General features: G+C 30.2%; 1 long non-coding RNA gene across 1 annotated transcript; it reads left to right on the forward strand.

Moving 5' to 3' along the window:
- Positions 1-3533: 3533 nt before the first annotated feature.
- On the forward strand, positions 3534-7772 carry LOC134694907 (uncharacterized). Its single transcript, XR_010102647.1, has 4 exons — positions 3534-4275; positions 5083-5211; positions 6319-6403; positions 7629-7772. It is a non-coding gene; the product is annotated as an uncharacterized LOC134694907 (long non-coding RNA).
- Positions 7773-8105: the final 333 nt, after the last annotated feature.

Below are 8105 nucleotides of genomic sequence, written 5' to 3' on the forward strand. Positions count from 1 at the left end.
TTACTTTACTTTCAGTTCAAACAAGACTTAAATGACTAATGTACAGTTATTATCACTAGCGTTGCATGATTTAAAGCAAAAGTTTAAAATTCTGAAGTTTTATTAATATTTAAAAGAAAACAGACTCCTGTACTGCAACCAAAGTTTTGAAAGTACAGCATAAAAATTCAGCAATTGCAAAAAATGAAATTGTAATATGTTATTGTATGTTGTTTACTGTACAATATGATTCCTTCACAAGAGTTATTTTGAATTATGCTTTTTTATGCTCTTTGATGATTAAGTCTTTTCCTTCATTTCGTCTTCAATGTTTTATTATCTTCCTTTACTTAAAGTTGACAATGGTCTGGTCTTCAATAAAATTACAAGAGGAACATTCTGTAGCAAGTCTTTTTAACTGAAATAAACTCATTTCATATTCAGATATCTTCTTTTCACAGTCATAATGATTTACTGCTTTATCTCCTCTTTTTATTGCTAATAGATGTTACACTCCGCCAATTTTCCCTACAAACATAAGAAAAGTTATACATGTATTGGTCAAGAAAAGAAGTATTGTTTTTGGCCCCTTGTTTATAAACTTTTAAGCCATTACCCCTACCCAACCTCCTTTTGGGGTATGGAACCATGTGGTACAATTTCATAAAGATCCATTTAGTTACTAAAGTTATTGCCTGGAAACAAAAGTCTTTGAACGACGATGCCATACCATAATATCATTATGGTTGCAAGGTTTTATAAATATCATGAATAATATAATCTTGAATAAAAATTTATTTAAGGGATTGGAAAATAGAACTAATGAAAAACAAATGAGGATGGAGAAAATAATTTTTGGAGGTTCAATGAATGCAAGATATTTACCATACCCCAAAAAATTAAAAAAACTGCATACCGTTAGACCTTTATATAAAATAAATATATAATGTGCAATGTATATACATTAAATGACAAGCCTGCCTGATACAAAGTTATCAGTAACACTGAAGAAAATTTTGGAATGGATGATGAGACAAAAACAATCATACTAGTACTGTTGGGCCTCCTTATGCACATAATGAGGTTGCAGGACAAGTTAATATATACTGTATAGCCTTTATTTATATCTCTAACCGCCAGTCACTTTTTGTCATTTTTAAAAAGAGATTTTTGGCTATCTAAGATACATGTACATAATATTCATGAGCAAAAACAGTCAAATTATTTTACATTTGTCATTCTGTGAAATTTTATATATTTATTTATAAACTTAAAGATGACTATGCAGTACAGGTTTTACTCATCGTTGAAGGCCAAATCAATAGTTATTAATGTCTGTATCCTTTGGTCTCTTGAGTAGAATTGTCTCATTGGTAATCATACCACTTCCTCTTTTTTTGACATTTGTTTTGACATTTGTATTGACACTTATATTGATGTCTTTGTAAATGTATAAACTAACAAATGCCGCTACTGATTTTGTTGTTTTTCTACGTGCTGATTTATTGAAATATATAGACATTTATCGCAATGGTTTGATTATTTATGTTACAGCCAAGTTAATCAATAATATATAGTACCTCCTTCTTTCACTTCTCCTTAACATAGTACATTTCCTTTGTTGAGTTTTTTCCCCAATGATCTCCTCAATAATTTCTCTGTTCATTTATATCTAGGGACTTGCAGACTTGTTGTATCCCTTAAAGATAAATCAAATTATTCAATTGATGGAAAATATCTTTCATTTTTATAATCATGATAATGGTAATATTGTTTGGTTAATAATTTTATTACACAATAGAATTATAACTTTAAATAGTTTTCATATGTACCTTAAAAGTTTGTAGTAATGTCATAAATGTTTAGGCTAAACATAAAATAAAAGATTGCTGTTCAAAGCTGATAAAATATATTCTATTTCTCTAAACTCCACATGCTTCAGTTGAAAATAAAAGTACATAAAATATGAAGTTCCATGGAAGGATATACATTTAAAAGAAAAGACAACTAATTCTTTACCACTAATTATACCTACCCAATATAAAGGTAAAAGCCTTATTAACCTTAGGGACAGGTCAATATTTATTGGGGGGTTGGGACCGGTGCAATTCATATTTCTCTCTTAAAAAAAGTTTCTGTCCTATATGAAATATCTACTAATTTAAATAAGTATATGTCCTACCTTATCTATGAATAAATCAAACAGACTTTAACTTCATTTTTATTTAAATTAACCAGGGACGTATATACTCTCCACACCCGTACAGATCATGATCATTGAACGTTCGATTTTCACTTGTCGCCATTTTAATTAAACGAAACTAAGATTCCGTAATTTGCATTAATTTATCATGTGACGTATTACAGGTCAATCCGTCATCAAGGTCGATCGGTTCTATCAGTCCGATCAGTCCGATCAGTCAATTACTTTTACTATAAGTCTGACGGATTGCTGACGTGAGTTTGACGCGAACTTGACTGATCGGTGACTGATCGATGACCGCTGACTGATCGCTGAAATAGTAACGCCTAAGGTTGCAAGTACTGTAAGAAATATCACGATATATATCACGAAATATCACTTACCCGAACATCCGCAACATCAATCGTAACAGCAAAAACAAAATTAAAGTACATGAAGGAAAATACATGGAGGAAGATACACATAGGGCGTAATATGCACCAATGAGAAGAGTTGTGCCGTAAGGCCATAAGATTGAGGATTGAGGAAGGTAGCTAAACTGATCTGCCTTGCTTGTCCTAAACTAAAGCCATGCAGATACTCTTGAAGTCAATGAAGATATAACAGATATCATATTTTATCTCACAACCCATTTAGGCATGTTGACAATAGTACTACTAATTTTTAGTCTAGTTAATTCTAGCGGTGGGGTTGGGGTCCAGCTGGGTGACCTCAATACTTAATTGATAGGGTGTGCTGCTGTGGTTTTGTTACCCCCACCTTTTTTATATAAATTAGCCTTATAAAAAATGTAGACCTTTTCATATTTTACGTATGCAATGGTAGGGAAAAATGTTTCTTTTCCCATATTGACTTTTATTATTGTTTGTGTTTTGGTGGTGTGGATCAGAATGTAAAAAAAGTGGAGTGCCAAAGGAGTGCAAATTAGTTGATTAAAACACAGTCTTCGACTTTCTTTTGAAAGAAAATTTATACCAAAGACACTACAACTTTGTATAATCTCTGTAAAAAGATATCTTGATGCCACTTTTGAAAATCCTGGATCCCCTTTTTCCAAATAAAATATACATATACTTCAGAAGTTTAAAAGATAACTAAATGTTTATGTAATATAAATGTGTTTCTCGCTTTTCGTTTTTTTAAACAGATTAGGCTGTTGGTTTTTCCCGTTTGAATGGTTTTACACTAGTAATTTTGGGGCCCTTTATAGCTTGTTGTTCGGTGTGAGCCAAGGCTCCGTGTTGAAGGCCGTACATTGCCCTATAATGGTTTACTTTTTTTATTTTTTTTTAAATTGTTATCAGGTTATTTGGATAGAGAGTTGTCTCATTGGCACTCACACCACATCTTCCTATATCTATATAAAGTTAGTTTACTGTGGTATTATCATTGATTATGAAAAGAAAAGTAAAGCTAGGTTATGAGGATTTTTTTTTTATTTTGGAATGTCATGAATAAAGCCAGAGGAATCTGAATATCTGGCAAAAACTCAAATACAGGAGGCCTTTTTTATATTCAACTGCAGGTTATGATATACAATGTTCATGTACATGTATAACACTGATCCATCTGGATCTATCTGGAGTGGTATATAAACTTCACTTGCCATGCTTGTCGCATACTGAACATTTAACTCCTTTCCTTTAACAATTTAATATACCCGGTACATGATTATGAGGATACAAACAATTTAATATACATGATTATGATGATACATGTCAAGATTGTTCACAGAATGACAATTGAGTTATCAGGCAATTAACTTTCACTGTCCCATTATTTATCACACAATTTTGGTTGAAATCAAATTATGTTATGCCCAAATTGCAACATGGCTACAGATGCCTTAAGGTAGTCACTAATTTTCCTTTAAATTTTTTATCAGACTATGACAATAACTGTATGTGTATAACTGTAAATAAAATGCTGAATATTTATGCATTTTTTTTATATGACAGTTATTAAGCAGGTCTTGAATGAAGTCTTGATTATGGAGGATCTGTTTGTAAATTCCTGACATGAAAAAAAAAATGACGGAGGGAGAAGTCCAGGTCAATGTTAGAAGGACAATTCAGCAAAGTTCCAACAGATATGTATGCACTTATTCCATTTTATTAAATATTATGCATTTAACAAAATAGTATGCTCTAAAAAACAACAACATTCCTTTTGGCTTGCAGCAAATGTGCAAGGAAAGAATATATTTCATTTGTTACATTAATGCTACATAGGATACTTAAGTAACTTTGCAACAAAATGCTCTGAATTAACTATTTGCTACTTGTCAACTAAAGGATGTCATGTAATGCATACAAAAATTTATAAACATGATAAATCAAATTTTCTACAAAAATGTACTGCCTTCTACAATATTTCATTCTATACTTTAAATATAATTGATATAAATTGGAGGGCTTGCAATCGTGCACTCCTATTGCAGCTGTTTATTTTATTTTCAACACACTTGACATTTATTGATTCATTGATGTCTTTATTTCCTCATACTAAAAAGTAATTGAGATATTGAGTGCCACTTTAAACACCATGGTGCTATTTTGTGGCATCCTGTTTTTATTAGTAGAGAAAACTAAGACCTTTATAAGGACCTGACAATCCTAGTCAATTAAGTCTCTTAATTTAATATAAATTAATAACAAAGGAATGTAAAATCAAGAGAGAAGAAAAAAGCAATTTTTATATACAGACAAAAAAATATTTAAGTCTCGCAGTATAAAATCCCTGTGCAATGATGCCAATCTTTAATGATATAAAATATTCATAATATCAACATTACTAAAGATGAATATGTGACATTTGTTTTTCAGTCAATAGAAGGAGGCATACTACATGTAATATGTGTATTAAATTTTATGTTAATTAACAAGTATTTTTTTCTCCAGAAAATGAAATCTGATTTTGAGGCAAATATATATATGTAAGATGAATAGAAGACATGATACTCTAGCAGTGCTTCAGAATCACACTACAGAAGTATGAAGAATTTTGATTGTAATCAAGTTAACCTGAAGGTAATTTTATAGTAAAACAAGAAAACATTCCCTATTCAGGTATACTTAAAAAAAAAATTATGTTTAGGTCACAATAGGATAAAGTTCTTTTTTCTCTCTTGCATTCCATTTCCTTAGATTTTTTTTTTGGGGGGTGGGGTCATTTTTTTGGTATAAAAGTAATGGTAAGAGTCAAAATTTGTTTGATAAAGCATCATTTAAGTTTAGAACATGTTGTATATAATCTGTTAATAATTAGATATAAGAAAAAGAAAAAAATACAATTATTTTATCTATGTATATTCTATAAAAAAAAATGTGGTATGATTGCCATTGAGATAACTCTCCACAAGAGACCAAATGAGTTAATGACTCAGAAATTAACACCTTTGACTTTGTCTCATAGGTCTTTGTACAGCCTTCAACAATGAGCAAAGCCCATACAGCATAATCTACTTGATCTTTCTGCCAGGAGAGAGCAAACAAGTGTATACATTTTTTTGGCTACATTGTTCAATAATGTTCAACAACCCATAAACAAATAATGATTATATCCTTCATACTGCAGGTTATTTATTTATTTGCATACAAGAAATCTCCTCAAAGATGATTGAATATTTAGAGTTTCAGTAATTCATAAATTGCCTTCTGCTGTTGTTTTTTCTATGGTCGGGTTGTTGTCTTTTTGATACATTCCCCATTTCCATTTTCAATTTTATTATTGACAGCTCATTCAAAATTGAAATCTAAAGTTATGACTGTCCAGTAATTGTGGATTTTACCATGTTGACAGCAACAATAGCTAAAACGCTAAATTCACATAAAAAGTTAACAGCAGTCTGAAACTGATGCTCAGTACCTTGATGAATATCTAGAATTTCATTTTGATCTTAAAAACTGTATAATATAATCCTTTTCTTGACCTTGTTTTATTTTATGAACGCTTTATTCATTCATTGACAAAGATTTAAATGGAAGGCTCAAAGCATTGAGATTTATAAAATATAGTTAAGAATTCCAGGTGAATGTTTGCCTTTTTTCTCCTTATTGCTCTGTTTCAATCCTGTTCTTAAGCACATATTGACAATCTCAGTCATTATCTGATGTATTTTTTTTTTTAATTTACAGCTTCATAGTAAAACAGATGCTAGGCAACACCTTCACTATTCAAGTCAGACTATTAAAGCAAGTTTTTTTGTTGATAGCTGAACTTGTAAGTAATTATATCTGAAGTGTTTATTGTACATATTACAAAAGGAAAGAAGAAATAAGAAATCATTTCAGAATCTAAACAATTATGGATAATCTTATTGTTTGTACACAAAAATTGAAATAATGTTATGTCATTGTTTGAATTTCTATTGTTTTAGAATATTTAAAACCAACCACAATTTTTTTGTGTACACTTTTAAAAAAATAGAATACAAAATGCACTTATTTAGATTCTGATAAGTTGAATGGCTATAATAGAAATGATTAAATTGAGAAGATACAGTATGATTGCCAATGAGACAACTATCTACCAAAGTTCAAATAAAGTGAATGTGAGCAATTATGGGCAACTGTATATCCATAACAATGAAAAAAAATCCATAATGTATAGTTGTCTATATAGATAGTTCAGTCTGTGGTTAAACATTTTTTTATTTAAGAAATAATTCATGGAAGCCATAGATTTGTTGGAAATTTACACATGGCCTTAGTTGTGATATTCAAATGTTATCCTGAGCGTTAGCTGATAAAGCAACTCTCCACAAGAGACCAAATAAAACAGAAAATATGACCTATAGGTCACTGTATAGCCTTCAAAAATGAGCAAAGCCCATACCACAGTCAGCTACATGATAAATCACAAACTTTAAAGAATTCAATTGAGAAAACTGACAGCCTTATTTATGTACCAAACAATAAAAAAAAAATTATGTAACACAGCAACAAACAGCAATCACTGAACTACAGGCTCCTTACTTGGGACAGGCACATACATACAGAATATTAGATGGATACAAATAGAAATACAAATATAACAAAAACACAAAGTAGACATGGATTTGTAATTGTACATCCAACAACAAAAAGACAGTAAGTAAAGCTCTGAGAGTACTTCCATTTACCGAAAGCTGGATCAATTGAGAATTTTAATAGGACTTTTTCCAAGAACTTTTATTAAAATTTGATGGGTGGAATTATTTAAGAACACTGCTTGAACATTTAAATGAAATATCCAAATTAAAATGTTTGCATGGTGGGGTCAAATGTAAAGTGCCTTCCTCCCCCTTATCTACTTTTATTTTTGGATCAGCCCTCACATTGTTGTTTACATTTAAGCAACAGCAACATTCATATTAGAATTAAAATACTAGTAAAGCTTTCATTATGTATGCTAATATAAGATAATACTTATAACAATAAATAGAATTCTTTTTTTATCCTTTCAGATGAAGAAGAAATCAAAGAGTGGAGCCTTTAGAAGATAGAACATTCAAATATTATTTGTTACTATTTCAGTAATTATAACTTATCGAATGTGAACTGTTGAACATATTCTTAAATATAAATATAATTGAATTTCAAGTTGGAAAGTGTTTTTTTCTTATTTAACATTTAGTAATATATGTCTTTGATAGGGACAATTTTTAAGTCATAAGCTGATTATTTTTAGATCATGTTAAACATACAAGGGACATAACTCTTTTAAAATAGTTATCAAAGATACCAGGATTATAATTTAGTACTCCAGACGCACGTTTCCTCTACACAATCTTGACTCATCAGTGACACTCATATCAAAATATTTTATAAAGCCAAACAAGTACAAAGTTGAAGAGCATTGAGGAAATTAAAGAATGGACATTGTAAACTAGTTTGTTTGTATTGAAATGCTGTTTGGTATACATTTGGTTAATTTGTTGTAC

The sequence above is a fragment of the Mytilus trossulus genome, chromosome 13 (assembly GCF_036588685.1).
Source record: "Mytilus trossulus isolate FHL-02 chromosome 13, PNRI_Mtr1.1.1.hap1, whole genome shotgun sequence".
Lineage (NCBI taxonomy): Eukaryota > Metazoa > Mollusca > Bivalvia > Mytilida > Mytilidae > Mytilus > Mytilus trossulus.